The sequence below is a fragment of the Macaca thibetana genome, chromosome X (assembly GCF_024542745.1).
Source record: "Macaca thibetana thibetana isolate TM-01 chromosome X, ASM2454274v1, whole genome shotgun sequence".
NCBI classification, from domain to species: Eukaryota; Metazoa; Chordata; class Mammalia; order Primates; family Cercopithecidae; genus Macaca; species Macaca thibetana.
The window spans coordinates 72792801-72806368 of record NC_065598.1 but is presented as its reverse complement, the minus strand read 5'-3'; the positions used below and the strand labels follow the sequence as shown (position 1 = coordinate 72806368).

At 39.2% G+C, this 13568-nt stretch overlaps 1 protein-coding gene across 3 annotated transcripts in view; it reads right to left on the bottom strand.

Annotated features, from left to right (window-relative positions):
• LOC126946324 (cytochrome c oxidase subunit 7B, mitochondrial) overlaps positions 1–13568 on the bottom strand; it is a 1159743-nt gene that overhangs the window by 1063479 nt on the left and 82696 nt on the right. The window contains exon 1 of one of the 3 annotated variants that reach the window (XM_050776467.1): positions 7833–7836. The exons of the other annotated variants lie outside the window; for them this stretch is intronic. The gene's annotated coding sequence lies outside the window, so the exon portion shown is untranslated. Of the gene's footprint in view, positions 1–7832; positions 7837–13568 lie in introns of those variants that run through there. 3 annotated transcript variants of the gene reach the window in all.

Below are 13568 nucleotides of genomic sequence, written 5' to 3'. Positions count from 1 at the left end.
TTATGTAACGTCCTTCTTTGTGATCTTTGTTGGTTTAAAGTCTCTTTTGTCATAGACTAGGATTGCAACCCCTGCTTCTTTTTGCTTTCCATTTGCTTGGTAAATTTTCCTCCATCCCTTCATTTTGAGCCTATGTGTATGTTTGCAAGTGAGATTGGTCTCCTGAGTACAGCACACTAGTGGGTCTTAACTCTTTATCCAATTTTCCAGTCTGTGTCTTTTGATTGGGGCATTTGGACAATTTACCTTTACGGTTAATATTGTTATGTGTGAATTTTATCCTGTAATCATGATGCTATTTGGTTATTTTGAACAGTAGTTGATGCAATTTCTTTATAGTGTCATTAGTCTTTACATTTTGGTGTGTTTTTGCAGTGGCTGTCATCATTTTTCCCTTTCCATGTTTAGTGCTTCCTTCAGGAGCTCTTGCAAGACAGTCCTGGTGGTGACAAAATTTCTCAACATTTGCTTGTCTGGAAAGGACTTTATTTCTTCTTCCCCTATGAAGTTTAGTTTGGCTGGATATAAAATTCTGAATTGAAAATTCTTTGTTCTAAGAATGTTGAATATTGGCCCCCATTGTCTTCTGGCTTGTAGGGTTTCTGCTGAGAGGTCTACTGTTAGTCTGATGGGCTTCTCTTTGTAGGTGACCTGGCTTTTCTCTCTAGTTGCGCTTAACATTTTTTTTTCTTCATTTCAACCTTAGATAATCTGATGATTATGTGTCTTTGGGTTGATCTTCTCATGGAGTATCTTAGTGGTGTTTTCTGTAATTCTTGAATTTGCATGTTGGCCTGGCTCACTGGCTTGGGGAAGTTCTCCTGGATAATATCCAGAGGTGTGTTTTCCACCTTGTTTCCATTTTCCACATCTCCTACAGATACTCCAATCAATCATAACTTTGGTCTTTTTATATAGTCCCATGTTTTTCAGAGGTTTTGTTTGTTCCTTTTTATTCCTTTTTCTCAAATCATGTCTGCAAGCCTTATTTCCACAAGGTGGTCTTCAAACTCTGATATCCTTTCTGCCACTTGGTTGATTCAGCTATTGATACTTGTTTATGCTTCACGAAGTTCTTGTGCTGTGTTTTTCAGCTCCTTCAGGTCATTTATTTTCTTCTGTAAACAGGTTATTCTAGTTGGCAGCTCCTCTAACCTCTAACCTTTCATCAAGCTCCTTTATTCATTTATCAAGATTTTCAGCTTCTTGGCATTGGGTTAGAAAATGCTCTTTTATCTCAGTGGAGTTTGTTATTACCCACCTTCTGAAGCCTATTTCTGTCAAATCATCCATCTCATCTTCTGTGCAGTTCTGAACCCTTGCTGGAGATGCATTGTGATCTTTTGGAAGAAAAGAGATACTCTGGCCTTTTGGGTTTTCCACAGCTTTTCTTTGATTCTTTCTCATCTTTCTGAGTTTGTCTAGTTTCAATCTTTGAGGCTGTTGATCCTTGAATGGGTTTTTTGTTTGAAGAATTTTTCTGTTGATGTTGTTGTTGTTTCTTTCTGTTTGTATTTTTTTTTAATGGTCAGGTCCCTCTTCTATGGGGCTGTTGTGGTTTGCTGGTGGTTCACTTTGGGCCCTATTAATCTGGTTCACTCCTGCACCTGCAGATGTCACTTGAGGGGGCTGGAGAACAGTAAAAGTGGGCACCTGCTCCTTCTTCTAGGATGGCTGATCTCTAGAGGTGCTGTCCTAATGATACTGGGTAATTTTTGAAGAAAAACAGGTTTACTGGACTCACAGTTCCATGTGGAACTGCCATCCTGCCAGTCGAATAGGACTGGCAAGAGATCCATCTCACATGTAATAACACCCATATGCTTAAAATAAAGGGATGAAGGAAAATCCACCAATAAAATGGAAAACCGAAAAAAAGCAGGGTTTGCAATTCTAATTTCACACAAAACAAACTTTAAACGAACAGAGTTAAAAAAAAAAAAAAAGAAAAAAAAACACGTGTGGTGATTGAGTTTCTTAATACCACACATCTACAACAATCTGATCTTTGACAAAACTCAGAAAAACAAGAAATGGGGAAAGAATTCCCTGTTTAATAAATGGTGCTGGGAAAACTGGCTAGCCATAAGGAGAAAGCTGAAACTGGATCCCTTCCTTACACCTTATACAAAACTTAATTCAAGATGAATTAGAGACTTAAATGTTAGACCTAAAACCATTAAAACCCTAGAATAAATCTTAGGTAATACAATACAGGACATAGGCATGGGCAAGGACTTCATACCTAAAACACCAAAAGCAATGGCAACAAATGCCAAAATTGACAAATGGGATCTAATTAAGTGAAAGAGCTTCTGCACAGCAAAAGAAACTACCATCAGAGTGAACAGGCAACCTACAGAATGGGAGAAAATTTTTGAAATCTACTCATCTGACAACGGGCTAATATCCTGAACCTACAAAGAACGTGAACAAATTTACAAGAAACAAACAAACAACCACATCAAAAAGTTGGCAAAGGATATGAACAGACATTTCCCAAAAGAAGACATGCATACAGTCAACAGACACATAAAAAAATGCTCATCATCACTGGCTATCAGAGAAACGCAAATCAAAACCACAATGAGATGCCATCTCACACCAGTTAGACTGGTGATCATTAAAAATTCAGGAAACAACAGGTGCTGGAGAGGATGTGGAGAAATAGGAACACTTTTACACTGTTAGTGGGACTGTAAACTAGTTCAACCATTGTGGAAGACAGTGCGGAGATTCCTCAAGGATCTAGAACTAGAAATACCATTTGACACAGCCATGCCACTACTGGGGATATACCCAAAGGATTATAAATCATGCTGCTATAAAGACACATGCACCCGTATATTTACTGTGGCATTATTCATAATAGCAAAGACTTGGAATCAACCCAAATGTCCATCAGTGACAGACTGGATTAAGAAAATGTGGCACATATACACTATGGAATACTATGCAGCCATAAAAAAGGATGAGTTCATGTCATGACAGATTCGATAAAGACAATGTGTTACATATACACCATGGAATTCTATGCAGCTATAAAAAGAATGAGATCATGTCTTTGCAGGAATACAGATAGAGCTGGAGGACATTATCCTTAGCAAACTAACACAGAAACAGAGAACCAAATACCAAATGTTCCCATGTATAATTGGGAGCTAAATGATGAGAACTCATAGACACACACAAAAGAGGGAAAAACAGGCACTGGGGTCTACTTGAAGGTGGAGGCTGGAAGAAGGAAAAGGAGAAGAAAAAATTAACTAATGGGCACTAGGCTTAATAACTTAGTGATGTAGTAATCTGTACAAGAAAACACTGTTACAAGTTTATCTATAAAACAATCCTGCAAATGTACCCCTAAAACTAAAATAATTATATTTTTTAAAAGATGCTTCCCATTTTTTATTTTTGGTCTCATAACATTGGTCTTGTTATATTGGGCATACCATGATTGATAGTCCAAATGATCAAATTATTCATATTGCAGTAATCCAGAGAAGTTCTTCTATTACTTGGTTATGGAATAAGTTTCAAATAAGTTATCTGGCATGGTATATATTATTATACCTTAAGTAAAATACAGATAGACCATAAATTTACCATGTCAACTTATTTTGTTGTCATGAAATTAAATTATGGCCACCAGTTTTCAAAATTGGTTTATCTCTTTTTCTTCATAAGGCTGCATGATAATTGGAATGTAACCAGACTAATGGAAATTACCCTTAGTAAGGTCTATAACTCATGAAAGTTCTAATACAATGTCTGACATCAACTTCACGTGACTTAATTCACAAATGGAGCTGAATCCAGCCTCTGAATACATATGAGAATCTTCTAAACTCTTCAGTCAAAATGACAGAAAGATGTATGTATCTGTATGTGTGTGTTTGTGTGTGTATTTCAGGAGCTCCTCTAATATACCATACTACCTCTCATGTACTCCAACATCAAATTGTTCAGATAAGCTTTCGGCTAGACATAAGGGTTGATCAAGTAACTAGAGAAGTATTTTGTGCAGTTTCTCATAAGCTATGCTGAGCCCTGTTTTGATGTTGTGTAAAGACCATTAATTTTGTAATCAAACTGTTCTAGTTTTGAATCTCAGGCCCACTATGTTGTAACTCTGTGATCATATGGAAGTGTCTTAATCCATTCAGATCTCAGATTTCATATTTTAAAACGGCAGTAATAACTGCCTCATGGAGTAGTGGCTGTGGAACAGAATATTTCAGGGGCCAAAGAATTTCTCTGAGTGTGAAAAGCATTTTTAACCTCTAGAAAGCAATAAATACTAAAAAAAATCCAGAAAGGTTTAAGGTGGTCCTAGATAAACTAACCAGTAGTAATGTGCTGAACTGAAACAAAATAAATATTATACCAAAGAATGGGAATGTTTGAAAGCAAGTTGTATACAATATGAAATGATATTTCTCAAGGGAAGATACAGAGGGCCCTTGGCTTGAGTCATTTCACATTGAATCAAAGTAAAGTAAAATAAAATCTATTTTGATGAGCAATATTTCACTAGTTACGAGACTAAGGAGAAGAGCTAATAAAGGCTTTGCATCTGTCTTTTTTTCTTTCTTTTTTTTTGGCTTTATTATTTCTTTTTATTATAATTATACTTTAAGTTATAGGGTACATGTACATAACGTGCAGGTTTGTTACATATGTATACTTGTGCCATGTTGGGGTGCTGCACTCATCAACTCATCAGCACCCATCAACTCGTCATTTACATCAGGTATAACTCCCAATGCAATCCCTCCCCCCTACCCCCTCCCCATGATAGCCCCCCTTCCTATCATGGGGGAATGTCCCCCTTCCCGAGTCCAACTGATCTCATTGTTCAGTTTTTTGCAATGGCTGGTACCGGTTGTTCCTTTCCATGTTTAGTACTTCCTTCAGGGTCTCTTGTAAGGCAGGCCTAGTGGTGACAAAGTCTCTAGGCATTTGCTTATCTGTAAAGGATTTTATTTCTCCTTCACTTATGAAACTTAGTTTGGCTGGATATGAAATTCTGGGTTTAAAATTCTTTTCTTTAAGAATGTTGAATATTGGCCCCCAATCTCTTCTGGCTTGCAGAGTTTCTGCCGAGAGGTCTGATGTCAGTCTGATGGGCTTCCCTTTGTGGGTAACCCGACCTTTCTTTCTGGCTGCCCTTAAAATTTTTTCCTTCATTTCAACTTTGGTGAATCTGGCAATTATGTGTCTTGGAGTTGCTCTTCTCGAGGAGTATCTTTGTGGCGTTCTCTGTATTTCCTGGATTTGAATGTTGGCCTGCCCTACTAGGTTGGGGAAGTTCTCCTGGATGATATCCTGAAGAGTGTTTTCCAACTTGGTTCCATTTTCCCCCTCACTTTCAGGCACCCCAATCAGACATAGATTTGGTCTTTTTACATAATCCCATACTCTTGCAGGCTTTGTTCATTTCTTTTTCTTTTTTCTTTTGGTTTCTCTTCTCGCTTCATTTCGTTCATTTGATCCTCAATCGCTGATACTCTTTCTTCCAGTTGATTGAGTCTGTTACTGAAGCTTGTGCATTAGTCACGTATTTCTCGTGTCATGGTTTTCATCTCTTTCATTTCGTTTATGACCTTCTCTGCATTAATTACTCTAGCCATCAATTCTTCCACTTATTGTTCAAGATTTTTAGTTTCTTTGCACTGGGTATGTAATTCCTCCTTTAGCTCTGAGAAGTTTGATGGACTGAAGCCTTCTTCTCTCATCTCGTCAAAGTCATTCTCTGTCAATCTTTGATCCATTGCTAGCGATGAGCTGCGCTCCTTTGCCAGGGGAGATGCGCTCTTATTTTTTGAATTTCCAGGTTTTCTGCCCTGCTTTTTCCCCATCATTGTGGTTTTATCTGCCTCTGGTCTTTGATGATGGTGACGTACTGATGGGGTTTTGGTGTAGGTGTCCTTCCTGTTTGATAGTTTTCCTTCTAACAGTCAGGACCCTCAGCTGTAGGTCTGTTGGAGATCGCTTGAGGTCCACTCCAGACCCTGTTTGCCTGGGTGTCAGCAGCAGAGGTGTAGAAGATAGAATATTGCTGAACAGCGAGTGTACCTTTCTGATTCTTGCTTTGGAGGCTTCGTCTTAGGGGTGTACTCTACCCTGTGAGGTGTGGGGTGTCAGACTGCCCCTAGTGGGGGATGTCTCCCAGTTAGGCTACTCAGGGGTCAGGGACCCACTTGAGCAGGCAGTCTGTCCCTTCTCAGATCTCAACCTCCGTGTTGGGAGACCCACTGCTCTCTTCAAAGCTGTCAGACAGAGTCGTTTGCATCTGCAGAGGTTTCTGCTGCTTTTGTTGTTATCTGTGCCTTGTCCCCAGAGGTGGAGTCTACAGAGACAGGCAGGTTTCCTTGAGCTGCTGTGAGCTCCACCCAGTTCGAGCTTCCCAGCGACTTTGTTTACCTACTTAAGCCTCAGCAATGGCGAGCGCCCCTCCCCCAGCCTCACTGCTGCCTTGTGGTTAGATGGCAGACTGCTGTGCTAGCAATGAGGGAGGCTCCGTGGGCGTGCGACCTTCCCGGCCAGGTGTGGGATAGAATCTCCTGGTGTGCATGTTTGCTTAAAGCGCAGTATTGGGGTGGGAGTTACCCGATTTTCCAGGTGTTGTGTGTCTCAGTTCCCCTGGCTAGGAAAAGGGATTCGCTTTCCCCTTGTGCTTCCCAGGTGAGGCGATGCCTCGCCCTGCTTCAGCTCTCACTGGTCGGGCTGCAGCAGCTGACCAGCACCAATCGTCCAGCACTCCCTAGTTAGATGAACCCAGTACCTCAGTTGAAAATGCAGAAATCACTCGTCTTCTGTGTCGCTCGCACTGGGAGTTGGAGACTGGAGCTGTTTCTATACGGCCATCTTGCTCCAGCCATCCCTGTCTTTTTTTTCTAAGTTGGGAATGGAAAAGTCTTGTGGATGCACATCTTCCTGGAGTCTGACTCAGCTGGGGATAAAAAGAAGCAAAAGAAATGCATAGGGAGGAGAGATAGAAGAAGGAATGCAAGACAGGAATAATAAACAAGAACCAGGAAAGAAAAAATAAGAAAGAAAAGATAAGCAAAATGAAGAGGAGAAGAAATGAGAAAAGAGTAGAGTGAAACAGAAGGCAAAAAGTAGAAGAAGAAAGAATAGTAACAGAGAAGGAGTTTAACCAACGTGTCACTAGGCACAGTGTTGCTAATATCCACTGTTCACTCATGATACCTTCTCCCATTACAAAAGCCCTGTGACCTGGAACTTGACTTCAGCAAACAGTTAATAAATAAACAGGCCCAAATCAAGAGATGATCAACAGAAACATCTTTTTAATCCTGCCCAGCAAAAGATATGTCATTTTTTTCTTCTGTTCTTCAAGAGGTAAACAAGTCTTGTTTCCTAGAAACAGTTGGGAATGTAAGGAGTAATATTATCTGTTCTTGCCAGCCCCTGAGTTTATTCCAGGAATCCAATTTCCTTTTTCCATCATACTGGTTCTTTAGACAACCCATTTGCAGATACAAAACTCCACACCCATCATATATGTGCCAAAGTAGAGACATTTGTATTCCATCAGAGACCCCAGGCTTTGAACAGCGCTCTCTGTCTTGAGGTAGGCACACCTAAATACTTTTGTACAAAAGAACAACTAATTTCTACAAGTTTTTTTTAATTAATTAATTATTATTATTATACTTTAAGTTCTAGGGTACATGTGCATAACGTGCAGGTTTGTTACATATGTATACTTGTGCCATGTTGCTGTGCTGCACCCATCAACTCGTCAGCACCCATCAACTCGTCATTTACATCAGGTATAACTCCCAATACAATCCCTCCCCCCTCCCCCCTCTCCATGATAGGCCACCTTCCCAAGTCCAAGTGATCTCATTGTTCAGTTCCCACCTATGAGTGAGAACATGCAGTGTTTGGTTTTCTTTTCTTGTGATAGTTTGCTAAGAATGATGGTTTCCAGCTGCATCCATGTCCCTACAAAGGACACAAACTCATCCTTTTTTATGGCTGCATAGTATTCCATGGTGTATATGTGCCACATTTTCTTAATCCAGTCTGTCACTGATGGACATTGGGGTTGATTCCAAGTCTTTGCTATTGTGAATAGTGCCACAATGAACATACGTGTGCATGTGTCCTTATAGCAGCATGATTTATAATCCTTTGGGTATATACCCAGTAATGGGATGGCTGGGTCATATGGTACATCTAGTTCTAGATCCTTGAGAAATCGCCATACTGTTTTCCATAATGGTTGAACTAGTTTACAATCCCACCAACAGTGTAAAAGTGTTCCTATTTCTCCATATCCTCTCCAGCACCTGTTGTTTCCTGACTTTTTAATGATTGCCATTCTAACTGGTGTGAGATGGTATCTCATTGTGGTTTTGATTTGCATTTCTCTGATGGCCAGTGATGATGAGCATTTTTTCATGTGTCTGTTGGCTGTATGAATGTCTTCTTTTGAGAAATGTCTGTTCATATCCTTTGCCCACTTTTTGATGGGGTTGTTTGTTTTTTTCTTGTAAATTTGTTTGAGTTCTTTGTAGGTTCTGGATATTAGCCCTTTGTCAGATGAGTAGATTGCAAAAATGTTCTCCCATTCTGTAGGTTGCCTGTTCACTCTGATGGTAGTTTCTTTTGCTGTGCAGAAGCTCTTTAGTTTAATTAGATCCCATTTGTCAATTTTGGCTTTTTCTGCCATTGCTTTTGGTGTTTTAGACATGCCATTCAGGACATAGGCTTGGGCAAAGACTTCATTTCTACAAGTTTTTGTTAAGAAAAATACTGTAAACATCTGCATAAGACACTCACTGTCTTACCTTGGCTTTTATATGTTTGATTCTTGGTTCTGCTGTACTCAGTCCTCCTCTCCCAATATCTTTTATGGCTGTTAGATTTCTACTCTAAACCCTTCTACCCTCAACTATCTATAGCCTCCAGCCATCTCTCTCCAGCTTCTCATCACATGGCTCCACTGGGAAAAGTAAATTATAAAGGAAATCATTAGCCAGTAACCCTAGAGAGAATCACTTAGGAAACCATCTGCTTTTTTCTACCTTGGGGAATTTGTCCTTATTTAAACTCTATAAGAGCTCAAATTGTCCCAAGACATACAGTTAGATAGAAGAAATAAAACTTAGCATTTGATTGATTAGTAGGAGGACTTTAGTTAACACTGATCTGCTGTACATTTCAAAATGGCTAGAAGGGAATCATCTAAATGCCTCTAATATAAGGAAAAGAGATGTTCAAGCTGAGGAATGTATTAGTCAGTTTTCACACTACTGATAAAGACATACCTGAGAATGGGAAATTTACAAAAGAAGGAGATTTAGTGGACTCACAGTTCCACATGGCTGGGGAGGCCTCACAATTGTGGCAGAAGGTGGAAGACACATATTACATGGAGGCAGAGAAGAGAAGAGAACTTGCACAAAAGAACTTCTCTTTATGAAACCATCAGATCTCATGAGACTTCTTCACTATCATGAGAACAGCATGGGAAAGACCCACAACCCTGATTTGATTACCTCCCACCGGGTCCCTTCCACAACACGTGGGAATTCAAGATGAGATTTCGGTGAGGACACAGCCAAACTATATCAGTGGATATCCCAGTTACTGTGATTTGATATCATATTAATATATTGTCACCTTTACCCAAAAATATGTACATCTATTATGTATGAATAAGAAATAATAGCAAAAGCTAAAATCAACCAAACAAAATTGTACTCAGACCAGTGAATATATTAATACCAACAACAATAATCCTGTATTTAATTTTTCTGAGATGGAGTCTCGCACTGTCACCCAGGCTGGAGTGTAGTGGCATGATCTTGGCTCACTGGAACCTCTGCCTCCTGGGTTCATGCGATTCTTCTGCTTCAGCCTCCCCAGAGGCTGGGATTACAGGCACACACCACTACACCCAGCTAATTTTTTGTGTTTTTAGTAGAGACAGGGTTTCACTATATTGGTCAGACTGGTTTCAATCTTCTGACCTCGTGATCCGCCCACCTCTGCCTCCCAAAGTACTGGGATTACAGGCATGAGCCACTGCGCCTGGCCAATGCTGTATTTTTCTGTGGCACTTTACAACTTACCAAACAGCTTTTTTTCACTATCTTATGTAAAACTCAACAACTTTGTGATATTCTGATTTAAATACTCAATTTACACTTGAGGAAGCAATAAGTATAAGAATGTACAAACTGAAAAAAGATGTACATTTTGAGTTGTTGGAAACAATGACAAAAGTACTTGGGTCTTCAAGATAACAATCAGATGTTAATTCAGTGGACAGTGCAGTGAGGAACCAATCTTATAATTGGTGGAATATAAGTGTTCCCCTGCTTGGAATTTCAGACCTTGTGTTTAGAATCTCCTTGCCACTAGCTTGACCACTAACGTGGAATTATTTACCCTCAGAATTTGGGAGGAACTTAAAGAATTTAATCCAACTCTTCACCTGATCACTGACCCTATCGATATTATTTCTATAAGATGGCATTTTGGCCTTTCCACATAAACTTTCAACAAAAACTCACGACTTCTTGAGACATCCTATGCTTCTAATACTTAGTAGTATCTTTCTATTAACTTGAAATATGTCCCTGTGTTACATCTACCTACCAACCACAGTATACCTTTTTATTCAGATTTTAAGTCACTCCTATTTCCCACAAGAACCCTTGAGATGCTAAGAACAGGGGCCAAGACTTTTCTGGAGGTCTTCTGACTACTCACCCCGATGTCTCTCTGCTCTTCCTTATGTGGCATAATTCAGAGTACTCCCATCATCCTGGTCAAAGCCCTGAAACCTCTCTAAACCCTTTTTCTTCCCTTAAAATGTGATGCCTGGCTTCTAGAACCACACTCCTTCTTTGCTATGACAGGTAAGAAGCAGATTGGGCCTATTATCACCTTCTCCCTAGATTCTGAATTCCTGTCTGTGCAGCCTCACCACAAGACTCACTCACATCAGCTCTGCTAATTAAGAATTGCTTTAGGAGATATGCATTTAATTTGGAAAGCATTTTATGTCCACTGTGAAGGTAGCACTTTACTCAGCCTATTCATTTATTTGCTCAAACCATTATCAACCTGAGCAAGACAATTTCCAGTACTATTATGCTTTCATGAATTACAGAATAATTGAACTGGAAGGGCTTTTAGAACCAAGAGGCTCAGGGAGGAGAAGTTGTGCGCCCAAGGTCACACAGGGTGTTAGTAGTTGAGCATAGTCTAGGACTCAGATTTTCTGAAGCCCAGGCAAGAGCTCCTTAGGGCCTCAGAGAGGTTAGCCTCAGCTGCCTTTTCTACAACTCTTGTCTTTCAGGTTATACCTTAGTAGTGGAAACACAGATCCCCAAAGCTGCCAAATATTTCTCCTGACCTCATACCTTTTCCATATCTTAAAAACTACTGCCCGACTTCCTGAGGAGCCAAAACTTGGGAGAATCTCGATGTGTATTAACAAAAGGCCTAAGGAATCTAAGGGAAAACATAAGCTTGTGCCAGAAATGCGGCCACTAGGAAATCAAAAACTCTACAGGACACATAGTACTTGATTGGCTCTATTTTTGTAGGCCGATGCCAGGCCCAAGAGCTAAGGTAAGTATTTTAGGGAGGGGATTTCAATGATACTAGAGTATGGTAAGTGCATTCAAGCCTAAGATCCTTCATGCTAAACACAGACCCTTACTAGACTATATCTTTCTTGAGAATAAGCAAACAAAACAAATTTATATACCATCATTTATAAGGCTGATCCTGGCCACTGCCTACTAAACAAATATCTGATTGTTATCTTGAAGACCCTGGCATTTTTGTCACTATTTTCCACAACACAAAAAGTAAATCTCTTTTTCAGTTTGTTCATTCTTATCTCCCTCCTCAAGTATAAATTTAATATTTGAATCAGAATATCACAAAGTTGTTGAGTTTCAAATATGATAATGAATAAAAAGCTGTTTGGTAAGTTGTAAAGTAACATAGAAAAATACAGGATTATTATTGTTGGTGTAATTATATTAACTCACAAGAGTGCAATTTTGTTTGTTTGTCTGAATCAAAAGGTATACAGTGATTTGGGTGGTAGCCTTTGGCACTCATGAGTGGCTTTCTCCAGCTCAAATTGTGGCAGATGGCAGAAGTCCAAAGGAGGCAAGGGTGTGGGTTCAAAAAGCAACATGTCTGTCAATTTTTCTTCATATTCTTAGTGTTTCAAGTTCCGATAGAACAAGGGGAGTTTGAGTTGGGTGTGGGAGAAATGAGTGTGCAAGTTGGGTAAGGTGAAACTTCTGAGTAAAGATAGAAGATTGAACACACACACATCTAGTTTCATTATCTCTTGGAACCTCAATAATATTAGAGGAATGTAATATTTTTGAAGGAAAAAACCTACAAGCAGGGGAGGAATAAAGATAGAGATAGAAGTCACTAAATTTTGTCAGCCAGAGTACAGATGGATACATAACAAACAAATAAATATGCCTAAGAAAACACAATACAGGGCTATTAGAAATAGAGAAGAGCTGAGAACACATTTTATACTTAATCAGCCTCAAAAAGCTCAGGAATGGTGACGTGACAATAGTTAAATCAAAAGTAAAAATTAAAGAGAGTTAGTTACAATAGACTCAGTTATACTGTAGTAACAAACAATCCCAGAATCCGAGGCTTAAAACAAAAACAATATATATAAGTATTGCTCATACTAGTTATCTAATGTAAAACATAGACAGTCAGGCTTATGATGGATCCGTATTAAAACATGCTTCTATGACTACCATAGTGGAGAAAAAATAACATGGAAAATCACATACTCACTTTTAAACCTTCTGCCTAGAAATTTCACATGTCATCTGCTCACATTTAATAGTCAAAACAAGTCACATGGTGTACTTAACATCCAAAGGGAATGCAAAAGTGAAATCCTACCATACGCTTAGAATGAGAAAAACTGGATTATTGTTATATGGCCCTAATATCTACCATAAAGGTGGTTGAAGTAAAAATTATTGATTGAAGTGTTTTTAGCAAGCAGGTTTGAATCCTAGATTCTTCCCTCCTGCACCCACAGATCCATGTTGCTGGGCAACCCTATTTTTCCTCCTTGGCAGAAATCTAAACATTTATTTCCTGGAGAAGGTAAAGCAAAAAGTAACTTGACTGAAGGATAACAGGCATCATTAAGGACAGGAATGTTGTAGTGAACTGAGACAACCTCCTTCAAGTCTTTTTCCTCTTCTGGGCTCCCAAAAAGCTAGCAGATAGGTCTTTGCCTTTCAGCTGGGAAGCTGGAAATGTAATGTGGGGGCTATCTGACCATCTTTAAAGGAAAGATATAATCATACTAACAGTAAGCTTAAAATGAAGTCCACAGTCAATAAATTCTTAATGTAAACTCAGAGATTCTTAGCTTGAAGGTAAGAGCAGTCAATTAAAAAGTATAAGACAACCAAGAAGACTAATGGAAAATACAATTTAAAGCAAATAGAGATTATGTAGGGAGAACTATGAGCAGATAAGAACAGGATGTTATACAAACAGAATAT